Source organism: Dipteris shenzhenensis, chromosome 27 (assembly GCF_047967505.1).
Source record: "Dipteris shenzhenensis isolate YYH24624 ecotype China chromosome 27, Dip_SZ_1.0, whole genome shotgun sequence".
NCBI lineage: Eukaryota > Viridiplantae > Streptophyta > Polypodiopsida > Gleicheniales > Dipteridaceae > Dipteris > Dipteris shenzhenensis.
Genome location: NC_141622.1, coordinates 37,422,072 through 37,440,616, shown reverse-complemented (window position 1 = coordinate 37,440,616; position 18,545 = coordinate 37,422,072).

Genomic DNA, 18,545 nt, shown 5'->3' with positions numbered 1-18,545 from the left:
CGAACTGGAAGAAGCCCTCCCGAAGAGGCGAAGGCCAGAGGAAAAAGACCCGAGATCGCACAGGTTCCCCGCAATGAAGCCACGACCCCAAGCGGACGCAGCAGCCGCTTTTGTGGCAGCTTTTCCGAGCCAGCGGACGGGGAATCCTTTGACGCAAGGCACTTTTTGCAGCTGAAAGAACACGTCGCGGTGTGCAACAGCAGTGTGACGATGCCAGATCTCAGCTGTTGGCACTCAAGCTCGCCCGGAAAGAAGAGCAACCATCAACATGAAGTTGAGGTGAAGAGCCTCATGGCAGATCTGCTGAAGATCAGAGCTACTACGGCAGAACAATCAACTACTGCTTGGTGATCACGTGGACGAAGCGGGAGTGGCGGAGGCGGAAAGAGTTTTCGAGCACGAACTCGTCGCTCGCGGAGGGTCAAGAAGACGAGCTGCTGGATCTAACCTCGGGACGGAGAGGAGCCAAAGAACGTCCGTGTCAGTGCGAAGCTCGATAAAGGATTTCGGGGAAAATTGGAGACATTGCTGAAATCCTTCAAAGACGTGTTCGCCTGGGACTACACAGAATTGCTCAGCATCGATCCCAAATTCTATCAGCACAGGATCAATCTGCAGAGGATGCGATACTGGTTCGGCAACAACGGTATAGAATGAACCCGAACTATGCCCAGGAGGGTGAAGGAGGAGCTGGACAGGCTGCTAAAGGTCGGGTTTATCTACCGGGTTGACCGTGCAACGTGGGTTTCGCCAATAGTGATTGTTCCAAAAAAGAATTTGAGTTGCGGGTCTGTGTTGACTACAGAAAGCTTAACGCGGCGACAATCACGGATCCGTTTCCCTTGCCGTTTAATGATACTATGCTGGATACAGTGGCAGGTCACGAGATGTATCTTTTCTGGATGGCTTCAGAGGGTATAACCAGGTGCAGATGGCACCAGAAGATCGAGAGAAAACAGCCTTCATCACAGAGTGGGGAGCATTTGTTTTCCTGGTGATGGAATTTGGGCTAAAGAATGCTCGGCAACATTTCAACGCATGGTCTCAAGAAATATTGATGATTATTTACTAATCTTTATGCAGGTATTTCTGGACGATTTCAGTGTTTTCGGAGTCTGCAAGCAGCACCTTGAGCATCTGAAGAAATGCTTAACCCGGTGTAGGGAGGCACGGTTGTGTCTGAACCCTATGAAATGTGCATTCGCCGTGGGCAGCGGTATGCTGCTGGGTTTGCATTATCTCTGGCGGAAGGCATTGCGGTAGATCCGCGAAGTCGAAGCGATTCGGCAGGCCAAGGTTCCTGGCAACGGTAAGCAGCTCGGGAGATTCCTAGGGCAGGTTAAATGGCACAGCCGAATGCTGCGGTATCTGGCGGAGGTGGCGACACCACTGTATGACCAACTCAACAAAGTACCGGTAGTCTGGTCTCCTGCTTTGTGACTTAGCTTTCGACGGCTCAAACTGATGTTGGCGACAGCACCCGGTGGTTCAGCCGCCAGATTGGACGAAGATGTTTCATGTCTTCGTGGATGCCTCGGACGTGGCTATTGCAGTGTCCTCATGCAGGAAGCGACAAGCAAGTGGTCCGACCGGTGTATTATGCAAGTCGCAGGTTGTCAAAAGCCGAACGGAATTACTCTACGACGGAGCGGGAAGCATTGGGGATGATTTATTCCGTAACAAAGTTTCGTCACTACCTGTTGGGGAATCGGTTCACGTTTCATGTGGATCATTCCCGCCTTGTTGTATTTGGTACACAGCCCCGAGCTCACTGGAAAAGTTGGCCCGGTGGATGCTGCTTTACAGGAGTTCGACTTCACGGTGGTCCATCGACCAGGAAGTACACATGCGTAGCGGATTACTTTCGCGGTTGGAATCTGATGGGTGTGGAAGACGATTTTCCGGATGCCCAGCTGTTCGAACTGGAGGCGGTGGTACCGGCAGCTCCAAAGACGTGGTACGACGACATGTTTCACTTTGTCGACACGGGCCAGATGCGCGACGGAATGTCGCGAGACAGCGGAAACGGCTCGCGCTCAAGAGCAGAGACTTCCGGATCATTGCTGACCAATTGTATAAGCAGGGCTAGATGGTGTGTTGCGACGGTGTGTGTACCCACATGAGCAGAGGTCATCCTGGAAGAGGCTCACCAAGGAATCAGCGGTGGACACTTCGCAGGACAAGTAACCGGACAGAAGGTACTCCAAGGAGGTCTGTGGTGGCCAACATTAATGGGGGATGCGCATAGGTTCGTCAAAGATGCGATGTGTGCCAGAGGTTGGGCCAGCCTCAGGTCGGGACCGGATGCCGCATAATCCCATACTGGCCCTCGAACCGTTCATGAAGTGGGGGCTGGACTTTGTAGGTCCGTTTTCGCCGCCGGCGAGGAGGACAGGTAACCGGTATATCCTGGTGGCGACGGATTAACTGTACCAAATGGGTGGAGGCCAGAGCACTGAAGGATAATTCGGCAAAGGCTGTGGCCAGATCCTTTATGAAGCCATTATGACACGGTACGGATGTCCGGTTGAGCTCGTCCACGGATCAAGGTGGGATTTCATTAATGCGGTGTTACGGGAACTGGTACCCGGCACCTAATCATTCATAAGAAGTCCACAGTGTATTACCCTCAGGCAAACGGACAGGCGGAGTCCTCGAATAAGGTGTTGCTAGTCATTCTGAAAAAGCTGGTCAATGAAAATCGGACAGATTGGGATGAAAAACTTTACTCCGCATTATGGGCGTTCCGGACTTCCTATAAGGTTGCGACGGGGTTCACGCCATTCAAGTTGGTTTACCGGAGTTGAAGCAGTGGTCCCCATGAATTCCTAGTACCCAGTCTGCGGATTGCAGCGGCAGAGAAATTGGGCTGACGAGTCCGTAGACCGGAGGATTGATCAGCTGGATCGGCTGGGTGAGGAGCGGTTCAACAGTGCGTATCTTGCACAGGTAGTCCAGGACAGACGGAAGGTCTGGGTGGACCGTCATTCAAAGAAGAAGACCTTCAAACGGAGAGATGCCGTGATATTGTTTAACCACTCGGATGGGTCCGCATCCGAATAAGCTGAAGTTACGGTGGGGAGGTCCGTATTGGGTGGTGGAGCGTTATGGTGACGGCACGTTCCGATTAGGAACAGTACAGGGGGAGCTGTTGCAGAAGCCGGTAAATGGATTTCGTCTCCGACCATATACAGGGCCCATGCCACCTTACCCATTTCCGGAGATACCACCTGAGATGATCATTTCCAATGCATTTATAGCCATTTCGGTGGAGAAACCGATGATGGGGCTATTAGTACGCACGTATGGTATCGCTCACTTTATTCCGAGGAACGGTGGGAGCAAAGCTTCGTGTCGCGGAGCGAGGACGCCGCCATGCAATCTACTGAATCTTCGAAGTGGGGCTTTTATCAGGATGATGGGACACTTGATCGTTGCATGCAAACAAGGAGTTCACCAGGGCATCCAAATGGCAATTTGGAAGCAAAAGGGGGCTTATTTCCAACTCTTTGTTTCCCAGAACTCTTCTCCTCGCATCCCAGCTTCTCGCCGCTATGGTGGTCTTCCATCTGATCAATCCGTTACCTGTTGGGGATGAGGCTGTGCAGTCTTGGCTGACACGAGCTCGTCTGGTGGAGTTCGCGGATTTGCCATGGGCTACGACACCAGTTCATCCATTGGCGCAAGATATCTTGGCGCAGCTTGCACGCGGGCGCAAGGTCGTGGTGTATGGAAAGACTTTCACCTTGTGCAAGGAGCTGGTAGCGGCCCGGTTGCACTTGCCGGTGGATGGTCCATGCAAAGTCACGAAGCTTACCAGCAGTGCCATGGAGGCAGCTCTCGGCGCAGGTTGCAAGGGGGAGTACAACATGAAAGAAGCTGGATGCTTCACAGAAGACATGCTACAAGTTTATTGCGGAGGCACTCTGGCAGAAGGTGAAAGCAGAGCTACTGGGACAGGCCCAGTTTACCTATTTCCAGAGGGCGGAGCAAGGGAAACCGGTTCCCTGGGCGAAGCTGATGGCGGACAGAATCTGGAGTGGCCAAGAAGCTCTTGAAGCCAACGGCAACATCCCGGATGGGGCAAGTCTTATTTCTTTTGTTCGGACCAGATGCGGAACCGGTAGTCCCAGGGTCGTATGTGGAGGTGGAGGAGTCCACAGACGATGCTTCGGACAAGGAGTCCAAGGAGGTGGAACCAGCAAGATCAACAACGGAGGGAGCTCTGATGCCAAGGAACAGGTGACTCCGGTAGTACCTGCGGTGGAGGTTACGGCGATAGTACCTGCGGTGGTGGTTCCGGCAGAAGTTCCATAGGGCAGCCAGAGGAGTAGGCCCGCGGTCTCAGCAACATCGAGCCGCATGGCCAGTTTATTGAAAAGAAAGTTGGCTCTTGTGCCGGAAGGAGCAATGTTGAAGAAAACCCGCCCGGACGCTAGAGGCCTTGCAAGGGGAAAGCTCAGTCCACACTCGGGAGGACAGTTCGGGGAGACAGGCATGTCAGGAGGAAACCCGTGTAGTCCCAAGGGGGAGTGGTGAGCTGCAGCTATCTCCGCCGGTGGAGACATATGATCTGGTCACGGCACGACGGTTGGCGGAGCGCTTGCTCCCAATGTTTTCAGAAGGGGCAGCTGGAGGAGAATGAGGCGAGGTTGCGCCAGGAAAATGCCAGGCTGCTCGAACGCAATCAACAGCTGCAGGAGCAGTTGTTACAATTCCAACAGATGGATGCACGGCGACAGCAGGATATGGAGGAAGCAAGGACGGCGATTGTCGCCCAAACTCAAGAACACCTGCGGCTGACGGAACAATTGATGGAGAAGGCTACAAGTGCGACCGCCAGGGATGCAGTTGTTGGAAGCGGAAGTGATGGGGTACCGGCAACCCTCTAGCTCTACACGCATGCTGGACGAGGCACTTTGTTGGATTTATCGGAAGCCTTCGTCGCAGAGATGCAGGGTATTTTTCTTGATCATCAACGTCAATTGCGAGTAGAGCTGGAGCGGGCTTGCAGGCCTCTCGATCGACGGTTGGCCCGGAGGGATGAGGATGATCCGGCGGGAGGGGGCGCAGGAACAGCATTTTTACCACCAGTACCGGTGACGGAAACTGCGGCACAACCGGAGGGTGGAAGTTCTACATCGGCAAATACTCTCGGGAAGCAGACAGCGGCGAGACCGGTGGATTCTTCCGAAGGCTATGTCAAACGGATCGCCGAACTGGAAGAAGCCCTCCGAAGAGCGAAGGCCAGAGGAAAAAGACCCGAGATCGCACAGGTTCCCGCAATGAAGCCACGACCCCAAGCGGACGCAGCAGCCGCTTTTGTGGCAGCTTTTCCGGAGCCAGCGGACGGGGAATCCTTTGACGCAAGGCACTTTTTGCAGCTGAAAGAACACGTCGCGGTGGTGCAACAGCAGTGTGACGATGCCAGATCTCAGCTGTTGGCACTCAAGCTCGCCCGGAAAGAAGAGCACCATCAACATGAAGTTGAGGTGAAGAGCCTCATGGCAGATCTGCTGAAGATCAGAGCTACTACGGCAGAACAATCAACAGGTGCCCAAACCAAGGAATTGGGGCGGGTAATGAAACGACTGGATGGTGTGGCGAAGAAAGCAGATCGCAGTATGCGGGTAACCGATCTCGAACTTGCTCTATCTGAGAAGACCCGACTGCATGAAGAGGAGCTACAACAGCTGCGGAGAACGATTCATGTTGAGAGAGCAGCTATGTTGGTCGACCTGCGGACAGCATGCCGCTATATTCATCGGATGGCGGCAAGAGCTCAGCAGGCGGGGGCGGCGGCACCACCTTTCTATGGACAGCTCCAAATTTTTGTGGATGCCCATGCTCTCAACCCGCAGCAGCTACCTTTACTTCGACCGGCGCAAGCGGCTCCGGCAGTACAAGTACCGGCGCCGGCGGCTGCAGCAGTTCCGGCGGCGGCAGCGGCAGCAGCGGCGGCGGCGGACGATGACGGTGGCGACGTCGAGGATGAACCGTAGCGGAGAACCAGTGGGTTCGGATGCGGATCCGGAATCCGATTCACCGGGAGTGCCAAGTGTTAAGGGCAAAAGCAGCAACAGCAAAGAGGAACTAGGGGGGGAGTCCTTAGATTATTATCATTAATACGTTGTATCTAGTTTATAGTGAGATATGAAAAGACGGAAGTTCTAGGACCAGGCGGAGAACTGACGAGGCACGGCAACCGTCACGGCAACCGTCACGGCAAACGTGAAGGAGTTATGTGTGCCGGTTAGATAAAAGAGAAGAGAGCGATCATTCAGGGGGCTCATTGATGAGGATCGGAGCAAGGATCAGTGTGATCAGAAGAGGAACATTGTTATGTATCAGAGAGTACGGTGTTGTACTGCTTGGAGAAGTGTAATACAGATATTCTATTGCCACTCCCGCTTCGTCCAAGAAATATTTGATGATTATTTACTAATCTTTATGCATGGTTCTCCGCTACGGTTCATCCTCGACGTCGCCACCGTCATCGTCCGCCGCCGCCGCTGCTGCCGCTGCCGCCGCCGGAACTGTTGGAGCCGCCGGCGCCGGTACTTGTACTGCCGGAGCCGCTTGCGCCGGTCGAAGTAAAGGTAGCTGCTGCGGGTTGAGAGCATGGGCATCCACAAAAATTTGGAGCTGTCCATAGAAAGGTGGTGCCGCCGCCCCCGCCTGTTGAGCTACTGCCGCCATTCGATGAATATAGCGGCATGCTGTCCGCAGGTCGACCAACATAGCTGCTCTCTCAACATGACTCGTTCTCCGCAGCTGTTGTAGCTCCTCTTCAAGCAGTCGGGTCTTCTCAGATAGAGCGAGTTCGAGATCGGTTACCCGCATACTGCGATCTGCTTTCTTCGCCACACCATCCAGTCGTTTCATTACCCGCCCCAATTCCTTGGTTTGGGCACCTGTTGATTGTTCTGCCGTAGTAGCTCTGATCTTCAGCAGATCTGCCATGAGGCTCTTCACCTCAACTTCATGTTGATGGTGCTCTTCTTTCCGGGCGAGCTTGAGTGCCAACAGCTGAGATCTGGCATCGTCACACTGCTGTTGCACCACCGCGACGTGTTCTTTCAGCTGCAAAAAGTGCCTTGCGTCAAAGGATTCCCCGTCCGCTGGCTCCGGAAAAGCTGCCACAAAAGCGGCTGCTGCGTCCGCTTGGGGTCGTGGCTTCATTGCGGGAACCTGTGCGATCTCGGGCCTTTTTCCTCTGGCCTTCGCTCTTCGGAGGGCTTCTTCCAGTTCGGCGATCCGTTTGACATAGCCTTCGGAAGAATCCACCGGTCTCGCCGCTGTCTGCTTCCCGAGAGTATTTGCCGATGTAGAACTTCCACCCTCCAGTTGTGCCGCAGTTTCCGTCACCGGTACTGGTGGTAAAAATGCTGTTCCTGTGCCCCCTCCCGCCGGATCATCCTCATCCCTCTGGGCCAACCGTCGATCGAGAGGCCTGCAAGCCCGCTCCAGCTCTACTCGCAATTGACGTTGATGATCAAGAAAAATACCCTGCATCTCTGCGACGAAGGCTTCCGATAAATCCAACAAAAGTGCCTCGTCCAGCATGCGTGTAGAGCTAGAGGGTTGCCGGTACCCCATCACTTCCACTTCCAACAACTGCACCCTGGCGGTCGCAGTTGTAGCCTTCTCCGTCAATTGTTCCGTCAGCCGCAGGTGTTCTTGAGTTTGGGCGACAATCGCCGTCCTTGCTTCCTCCATATCCTGCTGTCGCCGTGCATCCATCTGTTGGAATTGTAACAACTGCTCCTGCAGCTGTTGATTGCGTTCGAACAGCCTGGCATTTTCCTGAAGCAACCTCGCCTCATTCTCCTCCAGCTGCCCCTTCTGAAAACATTGGAGCAAGCGCTCCGCCAACCGTCGTGCCGTGACCAGATCATATGTCTCCACCGGCGGAGATAGCTGCAGCTCACCACTCCCCCTTGGGACTACACGGGTTTCCTCCTGACATGCCTGTCTCCCCGAACTGTCCTCCCGAGTGTGGACTGAGCTTTCCCCTTGCAAGGCCTCAGCGTCCGGGCGGGTTTTCTTCAACATTGCTCCTTTCGGCACAAGAGCCAACTTTCTTTTCAATAAACTGGCCATGCGGCTCGATGTTGCTGAGACCGCGGGCCTACTCCTCTGGCTGCCCTGTGGAACTTCTGTCGGAACCACCACCGCAGGTACTATCGCCGTAACCTCCACCGCAGGTACTACCGGAGTCACCTGGTTCCTTGGCATCAGAGCTCCCTCCGTTGTTGATCTTGCTGGTTCCACCTCCTTGGACTCCTTGTCCGAAGCATCGTCTGTGGACTCCTCCACCTCCACATACGACCCTGGGACTACCGGTTCCGCATCTGGTCCGAACAAAAGAAATAAGACTTGCCCCATCCGGGATGTTGCCGTTGGCTTCAAGAGCTTCTTGGCCACCTCCAGAATTCTGTCCACCATCAGCTTCGCCCAGGGAACCGGTTTCCCTTGCTTCGCCCTCTGGAAATAGGTAAACTGGGCCTGTCCCAGTAGCTCTGCTTTCACCTTCTGCCAGAGTGCCTCCGCAATAAACTTGTAGCATGTCTTCTGCGAAGCATCCAGCTTCTTCATGTTGTACTCCCCCTTGCAACCTGCGCCGAGAGCTGCCTCCATGGCACTGCTGGTAAGCTTCGTGACTTTGCATGGACCATCCACCGGCAAGTGCAACCGGGCCGCTACCAGCTCCTTGCACAAGGTGAAAGTCTTTCCATACACCACGACCTTGCACCCGCGTGCAAGCTGCGCCCAAGATATCTTGCGCCAATGGATGAACTGGTGTCGTAGCCCATGGCAAACCCGCGAACTCCACCAGACGAGCTCGTGTCAGCCAAGACTGCACAGCCTCATCCCCAACAGGTAACGAATTGATCAGATGGAAGACCACCATAGCGGCGAGAAGCTGGGATGCGAGGGAGAAGAGTTCTGGAAAACAAAGAGTCGGAAATAAGCCCCCTTTTGCTTCCAAATTGCCTTTTGGATGCCCTGGTGAACTCCTTGTTTGCATGCAACGATCAAGTGTCCCATCATCCTGATAAAAGCCCCACTTCGAAGATTCAGTAGATTGCATGGTGGTGTCCTCGCTCCGCAACACGAAGCTTTGCTCCCACCGTTTCTCGGAATAAAGTGAGTGATACCACACGTGCGTACTAATAGCCCCCATCATCGGTTTCTCCACCGAAATGGCTACAAATGCATTTGAAATGATCTTCACAGGTGGTATCTCCGGAAATGGGTAAGGTGGCATGGGCCCTGTATATGGTCGGAGACGAAATCCATTTATTGGCTTCTGCAACAGCTCCCCCTGTAGTGTTCCTAATCGGAACGTGCCGTCACCATAACGCTCCACCACCCAATACGGACCTCCCCACCATAACTTCAGCTTACCCGGATGCGGACCCATCCGAGTGTTAAACAATATCACGGCATCTCTCCGTTTGAAGGTCTTCTTCTTTGAATGACGGTCCACCCAGACCTTCCGTCGGTCCTGGACTACCTGTGCAAGATACGCACTGTTGAACCGCTCCTCACCCAGCCGATCCAGCTGTTCAATCCTCCGGTCTACGGACTCGTCCCAGCCCAATTTCTCTGCCGCTGCAATCCGCAGACTCGGTACTAGGAATTCCATGGGGACCACTGCTTCAACTCCGTAAACCAACTTGAATGGCGTGAACCCCGTCGCAACCTTATAGGAAGTCCGGAACGCCCATAATGCGGAGTAAAGTTTTTCATCCCAATCTGTCCGATTTTCATTGAACAGCTTTTTCAGAATGACTAGCAACACCTGATTCGAGGACTCCGCCTGTCCGTTTGCCTGAGGGTAATACACTGTGGACTTCTTATGAATGATTAGGTGCCGGGTAACCAGTTCCCGTAACACCGCATTAAGGAAATGCCCACCTTGATCCGTGACGAGCTCAACCGGACATCCGTACCGTGTCATAATGGCTTCATAAAGGAATCTGGCCACAGCCTTTGCCGAATTATCCTTCAGTGCTCTGGCCTCCACCCATTTGGTACAGTAATCCGTCGCCACCAGGATATACCGGTTACCTGTCCTCCTCGCCGGCGGCGAAAACGGACCTACAAAGTCCAGCCCCCACTTCATGAACGGTTCGAGGGCCAGTATGGGATTATGCGGCATCCGGTCCCGACCTGATGGCTGGCCCAACCTCTGGCACACATCGCATCTTTTGACAAACCTATGCGCATCCCCCATTAATGTTGGCTACCACAGACCTCCTTGGAGTACCTTCCGTCCGGTTACTTCTCCTGCGAAGTGTCCACCGCTGATTCCTTGGTGAGCCTCTTCCAGGATGACCTCCTGCTCATGTGGGTACACACACCGTCGCAACACACCATCTAGCCCCTGCTTATACAATTGGTCAGCAATGATCCGGAAGTCTCTGCTCTTGAGCGCGAGCCGTTTCCGCTGGTCTCGCGACATTCCGTCGTGCATCTGGCCCGTGTCGACAAAGTGAAACATGTCGTCGTACCACGTCTTTGGAGCTGCCGGTACCACCGCCTCCAGTTCGAACAGCTGGGCATCCGGAAAATCGTCTTCCACACCCATCGGGTCTTCGCCAGATTCCAACCGCGAAAGGTAATCCGCTACGGCATGTGTACTTCCTGGTCGATGGACCACCGTGAAGTCGAACTCCTGTAAAAGCAGCATCCACCGGGCCAACTTTCCAGTGAGCTCGGGCTTGTGTACCAAATACAACAAGGCGGAATGATCCACATGAAACGTGAACCGATTCCCCAACAGGTAGTGACGAAACTTTGTTACGGAATAAATCATCCCCAATGCTTCCCGCTCCGTCGTAGAGTAATTCCGTTCGGCTTTTGACAACCTGCGACTTGCATAATACACCGGTCGGAACCACTTGCTTGTCGCTTCCTGCATGAGGACACTACCAATAGCCACGTCCGAGGCATCCACGAAGACATGAAACATCTTCGTCCAATCTGGCGGCTGAACCACCGGTGCTGTCGCCAACATCAGTTTGAGCCGTCGAAAAGCTAAGTCACAAGCAGGAGACCAGACTACCGGTACTTTGTTGAGTTGGTCATACAGTGGTGTCGCCACATCCGCCAGATACCGCAGCATTCGGCTGTGCCATTTAACCTGCCCTAGGAATCTCCCGAGCTGCTTACCGTTGCCAGGAACCTTGGCCTGCCGAATCGCTTCGACCTTCGCCGGATCTACCGCAATGCCTTCCGCCGAGATAATGCAACCCAGCAGCATACCGCTGCCCACGGCGAATGTACATTTCATAGGGTTCAGACACAACCGTGCCTCCCTACACCGGGTTAAGCATTTCTTCAGATGCTCAAGGTGCTGCTTGCGACTCCCGAAAACACTGAAATCGTCCAGAAATACCTGCATAAAGATTAGTAAATAATCATCAAATATTTCTTGGACCATGCGTTGAAATGTTGCCGGAGCATTCTTTAGCCCAAATGCCATCACCAGGAAAACAAATGCTCCCCACTCCGTGATGAAGGCTGTTTTCTCTCGATCTTCTGGTGCCATCTGCACCTGGTTATACCCACTGAAGCCATCCAGAAAAGAATACATCTCGTGACCTGCCACTGTATCCAGCATAGTATCATTAAACGGCAAGGGAAACGGATCCGTGATTGTCGCCGCGTTAAGCTTTCTGTAGTCAACACAGACCCGCAACTTCAAATTCTTTTTTGGAACAATCACTATTGGCGAAAGCCACGTTGCACGGTCAACCGGATAGATAAACCCGACCTTTAGCAGCCTGTCCAGCTCCTCCTTCACCCTCTGGGCATAGTTCGGGTTCATTCTATACCGTTGTTGCCGAACCGGTATCGCATCCTTCTGCAGATTGATCCTGTGCTGATAGAATTTGGGATCGATGCCGAGCAAATCTGTGTAGTCCCAGGCGAACACGTCTTTGAAGGATTTCAGCAATGTCTCCAATTTTCCCCGAAATCCTTTATCGAGCTTCGCACTGACACGGACATTCTTTGGCTCCTCCTCCGTCCCGAGGTTAAGATCCAGCAGCTCGTCTTCTTTGACCCTCCGCGAGCTCCTGCTGCTTCCTCCATATCCGGTCTGATTGCCAGTTATGTGTGCCGGTTAGATAAAAGAGAAGAGAGCGATCATTCAGGGGGCTCATTGATGAGGATCGGAGCAAGGGTCAGTGTGATCAGAAGAGGAACATTGTTATGTATCAGAGAGTACGGTGTTGTACTGCTCGGAGAAGTGTAATACAGATATTCTATTGCATCTATCTTATTGTTTTATCATGAATGATTCTGTCGATCACTGTTCTACTCTATGAATTTTCATACGCAGTTCTGAAGTTCGATTACGCATGTAAATCTGTCGCAGTAGTGCGTTTCGAGTTAGTCTTCAGAGTAGAGAGGGCTAACACTTTGGCGACCACGGAAGATTTCCATGTTCGTCGCGGTGGATACCCCGGAGAGGTTGGATGCTCCCCATCTGTAATACTCTGATTCCTCGGTGCGTGGACTAGCGCATGAATGACGCTGGGAGTGAGCCAGGGGGAACATCGCGCTCTCCGGCACGGCCTCAGGAGCCTGCAACTCCAGTATCGGCACGTACAACCCGCGAGGAACGGCATGACAGATATGTGGCTCAACGTGATCTTCTCTTCGGCTTCTTCACGGATAGTGAGAGTAGTAGCCGCTCTGACACACCTCCGCTGATCCCAGGAGAGGAAGGTCCAGTCGTTTCCGGTGTTCAGGAGGAAGGCGAATCCTCCGGACGCAGTAGCCCGTTCGATTTAACAAGTACTCCTCCGGAAGACGAAGCGTCACCGTTGCGGAATTCCCCACCACCGAGTCCCAGGAGACGGAGGGGTGGTGTGCCTGCAGGAAGCGGAGCCCCAGGTCCGTCACCAGATCCCGGTAGGGGAGGTGGAGGCGGTGGAGGCGGAGGCGGGGGTGGAGTTCCGGCGGTAAGTAGCGCGGCTATTCCACCACTGGTACCCAGGATGACGGTGAAGTACCCCAAGTTTTCGGGACGGGATAAGGAGGATGCGGATGCACATATACTGTCATTTGAGATGGCATGGATGGTGAATACGGCTCCACCAGTGCAGGCGACAGATCTTATGAAGATGGCGACTTTCATCCCGACACTGCAGAAGCAGGCCGCAGTATGGATCGCGCAATATGGAGCTACCCATTTCGCCACGTTTGATCTACTGCGGGATGCTTTTTTGCTCCGGTTTCGGGAGGACAAGACCCGTGTTCATGTCTTGGCCAAACTGGGGAAACTGGAACAGAAGAACCAAGAAGTGGAGGCGTATGCGGCCAGGTTTCGATCGTTGATCCGCCGCCTCGATGCAGCAACATTTCAACGCAGGATATGGAGGAAGCAGCATACTTTCCGCCTCCGCCACTTCCGCTTCGTCCACTTTGGCGACCACGTGGCGACAGCAGGATATGGAGGAAGCAAGGACGGCGATTGTCGCCCAAACTCAAGAACACCTGCGGCTGATGGAACAATTGACGGAAATGTTGCCGGAGCATTCTTTAGCCCAAATGCCATCACCAGGAAAACAAATGCTCCCCACTCCGTGATGAAGGCTGTTTTCTCTCGATCTTCTGGTGCCATCTGCACCTGGTTATACCCACTGAAGCCATCCAGAAAAGAATACATCTCGTGACCTGCCACTGTATCTAGCATAGTATCATTAAACGGCAAGGGAAACGGATCCGTGATTGTCGCCGCGTTAAGCTTTCTATAGTCAACACAGACCCGCAACTTCAAATTCTTTTTCGGAACAATCACTATTGGCGAAAGCCACGTTGCACGGTCAACCGGATAGATAAACCCGACCTTTAGCAACCTGTCCAGCTCCTCCTTCACCCTCTGGGCATAGTTCGGGTTCATTCTATACCGTTGTTGCCGAACCGGTATCGCATCCTTCTGCAGATTGATCCTGTGCTGATAGAATTTGGGATCGATGCCGAGCAAATCTGTGTAGTCCCAGGCGAACACGTCTTTGAAGGATTTCAGCAATGTCTCCAATTTTCTCCGAAATCCTTTATCGAGCTTCGCACTGACACGGACGTTCTTTGGCTCCTCCTCCGTCCCGAGGTTAAGATCCAGCAGCTCGTCTTCTTTGACCCTCCGCGAGTGACGGAGTTCCTGCTCGAAAACTCTTTCCGCCTCCGCCACTCCCGCTTCGTCCGGCATGTCTCCTGTGCCTTCCGGTAGACTCCCTTCGACTGGTTCTTTCATGGAACTGGATGACTCCTGCGTAGCCGAGGGAATCTGATGCTGATATTGCTTTAAAACGGCAACCACATCGACCTCGAACAAGCTTACCAGCTCCGTATTCCTACTGAAGTAGTCATCCTCCTCTTCGACCCCCATTCCGTCCATCATATGGATACCTTCCGCCATCGTCGGTCGGAATGGTGTCCTCAGCCCTTGTTTGGTATGTACCGAGAGCTTCAGCTTCTTTTTTCCTTTCCGAATGGTGATGCGGTCTGATTGCCAGTCTTGTTTCACACGGGCCTGCCGCAACCACGGTCTTCCGAGCAATAACGGGTATGACCCGCTAATATCCTCCATCCGGAGAATCACCGCAGCGATTTCGAACTTCACGCCGCAAACCTCCATTTTCAATCCACGGAGCAATCCTAACGGCTGCACTCTCCGTTGGTCTGCCATCCGAACGGCGAAGGGTGCTGATTCCCATTTTGTGATACCCAATGGCACCAGCATTTGTTCGGACAGGATGTTGACCCCAGACCCTCCGTCCAGCAACACCCCTCCCACACGGCTGTTCTCCAGTGTTACGAAAATTACCGGGACCGCTTCGTCAAAAACAGGAGGCTGTACTTCCGCTTCAGGCTTTGCAGATCCGTCTGACGACACTTCCATTGTTACCGCTTCCATCTCCGACTCCATCGCCCTGACTGGTTCCGTCAATTGTTTGATGAGAGAACTCCGGAAATTGGGTACCAATGCTAACAATTGCTCCATTGTCATGTGTATTTGCTGTTTCCGCAAATCCTGCCATAAATCATATGGTTCAACACCCTCCTCGCCGGTCATCAGGCTGTCCTTCTGACTGGTAGGTAGACAAGTCGCTTCTGGCTGCTCTCCTTGCAGGCGCCTTGCCACCTTCGCACCATTCTCCGTCACCGAGACTGCCTTGTCCGCGCTCGGCCTAGGTAACACCGTTGGGGTTTTCTGGACCCATTCACCGACCGTCGACCGCACCTTTTGTTGTGCCTGCCAGTCCAACGCCGTAGGTCTCTCCTTCTCTTGCGGGGCCTTGTATTCCCGCACCTTTTCCTGGGATCGTGTGACCACGAGCACATCTCCGCTCGCACTTCCTCCCACTTTGCCTTCAACAGGGACACCCGCCGCTGGTACTTCCGGTACTTCTTCGGACGTCGGACTAGGCTCCTTGCTATCCTGTTGCTGACTGGCATCATCGCATTCGATAATCAGAACCGCATTCACTGCTGGTGTGGACTTGCCTTCTCCGGATCCCCGGATTGCTTCCTTTTCCACCTTGTGGCGCTTGAATAATTCGCAATCTACCTTTCGATGTCCGGGTTGATTGCAATAAAAACATAGGAACATCCGTTCCCTTGCTGGTTCATCTGCACCTGTTCCAGCCGTTCTCGGCCGCCAAGGTCTTCTCGCCGGTGCGGCTGGTACCGCGGCTGGTGCTGCGGCTGGTGCCGCAACTACCGCCGCCACCGCTGGTGTCGGGGCTATTCGTGCGTTATAGCGGCAGATCTCCGTGGTATGCGTCGCTGTTTGGCAAATTGCACACCACCGCTCATTCAAACCGCATTCCTCTGCTAAGTGTCCTGCATTCCGGCACCGATTACACCAAGTATCCTTGCGAACTTTTGAAGAGGACCCTATTCCACTATCCCGGCTTTTGGCTCCGGCAGCAGATCCTTCCGGAAATGACTTCCCTGCCGTTTTTCCAGCCTTCCGCCTCATGGAACGTTTGTCCTCCTCCTCATCCGACTGATCCGACTCCTCCTCATTATCGGTATCGGAGTCTCCCTCAGCCTCCTCATACTTCACTTTTCCTTTCCTTCCCTTGGAAGTAAACAGAACTTGTTTCGCCCTCACCGCTGCTTGGACGACTTCTTCCAATGAAAGAGCTTCCAGATCCAACGATGCCAGGGACCTTTTCAATCCTTTATTCAGCCCCTCCATGAAGTAAGCATTTTGGATGGGGACTGCCGGGGTAGTTGCTGCATCGAGGCGGCGGATCAACGATCGAAACCTGGCCGCATACGCCTCCACTTCTTGGTTCTTCTGTTCCAGTTTCCCCAGTTTGGCCAGGACATGAACACGGGTCTTGTCCTCCTGAAACCGGAGCAAAAAAGCATCCCGCAGTAGATCAAACGTGGCGAAATGGGTAGCTCCATATTGCGCGATCCATACTGCGGCCTGCTTCTGCAGTGTCGGGATGAAAGTCGCCATCTTCATAAGATCTGTCGCCTGCACTGGTGGAGCCGTATTCACCATCCATGCCATCTCAAATGACAGTATATGTGCATCCGCATCCTCCTTATCCCGTCCCGAAAACTTGGGGTACTTCACCGTCATCCTGGGTACCAGTGGTGGAATAGCCGCGCTACTTACCGCCGGAACTCCACCCCCGCCTCCGCCTCCACCGCCTCCACCTCCCCTACCGGGATCTGGTGACGGACCTGGGGCTCCGCTTCCTGCAGGCACACCACCCCTCCGTCTCCTGGGACTCGGTGGTGGGGAATTCCGCAACGGTGACGCTTCGTCTTCCGGAGGAGTACTTGTTAAATCGAACGGGCTACTGCGTCCGGAGGATTCGCCTTCCTCCTGAACACCGGAATCGACTGGACCTCCTCTCCTGGGATCAGCGGAGGTGTGTCAGAGCGGCTACTACTCTCACTATCCGTGAAGAAGCCGAAGAGAAGATCACGTTGAGCCACATATCTGTCATGCCGTTCCTCGCGGGTTGTACGTGCCGATACTGGAGTTGCAGGCTCCCGAGGCCGTGCCGGAGAGCGCGATGTTCCCCCTGGCTCACTCCCAGCGTCATTCATGCGCTAGTCCACGCACCGAGGAATCAGAGTATTACAGATGGGGAGCATCCAACCTCTCCGGGGTATCCACCGCGACGAACATGGAAATCTTCCGTGGTCGCCAAAGTGTTAGCCCTCTCTACTCTGAAGACTAACTCGAAACGCACTACTGCGACAGATTTACATGCGTAATCGAACTTCAGAACTGCGTATGAAAATTCATAGAGTAGAACAGTGATCGACAGAATCATTCATGATAAAACAATAAGATAGATGCAATAGAATATCTGTATTACACTTCTCCGAGCAGTACAACACCGTACTCTCTGATACATAACAATGTTCCTCTTCTGATCACACTGATCCTTGCTCCGATCCTCATCAATGAGCCCCCTGAATGATCGCTCTCTTCTCTTTTATCTAACCGGCACACATAACTCCTTCACGGTTGCCGTGACGATTGCCGTGCCTCGTCAGTTCTCCGCCTGGTCCTAGAACTTCCGTCTTTTCATATCTCACTATAAACTAGATACAACGTATTAATGATAATAATCTAAGGACTCCCCCCCTAGTTCCTCTTTGCTGTTGCTGCTTTTGCCCTTAACAGAGAGAGAGAGAAAGAGAAAGAGAGAGAGAGTGTAAGAGAGAGAGAAAGAGAGAAAGTAAGAGAGAGAGAGAAAGAGAAAGAGAGAGAGAGTGTAAGAGAGAGAAAGAGAGAGAAAGAGTGTAAGAGAAAGAGTGTAAGAGAGAGAGGGAAAGGGAGAGAGGGAAAGGGGGAGGTGGTGATGGAGGGGGGTGGGGAGAGGGGGGAGGGGGAGGGGGAGGGGGGAGGAGGAGGGGGAGGGGGTGGTGGATATGGAGGGGGGAGGGGGAGGGGGAAGAGGGGGAGGGGTGGTGGAGATGGAGGGGGAGGGGGGAGGGGGAGGGGGAGGTGGAGATGGAGGGGGGAGGGGGAGGGGGAGGAGGAGGGGGAGATGGAGGGGGAGGGGGAAGAAGGGAGGTGGAGATGGAAGGGGGGGGAGTGGGATGGAGGGGGGAGGTGGAAAGGCGTGGCAGAGAGGGAGGGGGGAGGGGAGGGGGGAGGTGAGATGGAGGGAGGTGGAGATGGAGGGGGGAGGGGGAGGGGAGGGGGGGAGGGGGGGGAGGTGGAGATGGAGGGGGGAGGGGAGGGGGAGGTGGAGATGGAGGGGGGAGGGGGAAGGGGGGGATTGAAGAGGGGGGAGGGGGGAGGAGGATGGATGGAGGGGGGAGGGGGAGGTGGAGATGGAGGGAGGAGTTGAAAATGAGTAAAAAAACTTGAAGGACAAAAATCGAAAGGGAGGGAGAGTGGTCCGTGGGGAATGGAATGGTGGATGGCTGGGTTATCACTACGAGATGGGCTCGAAGTTACTACAATGTGAGGATGGGAGTAAGGTGGTGGTCAATGGAAAGGGAGGAGTGTCTTGTGTAGGGCTCGAAATGAAGAACAG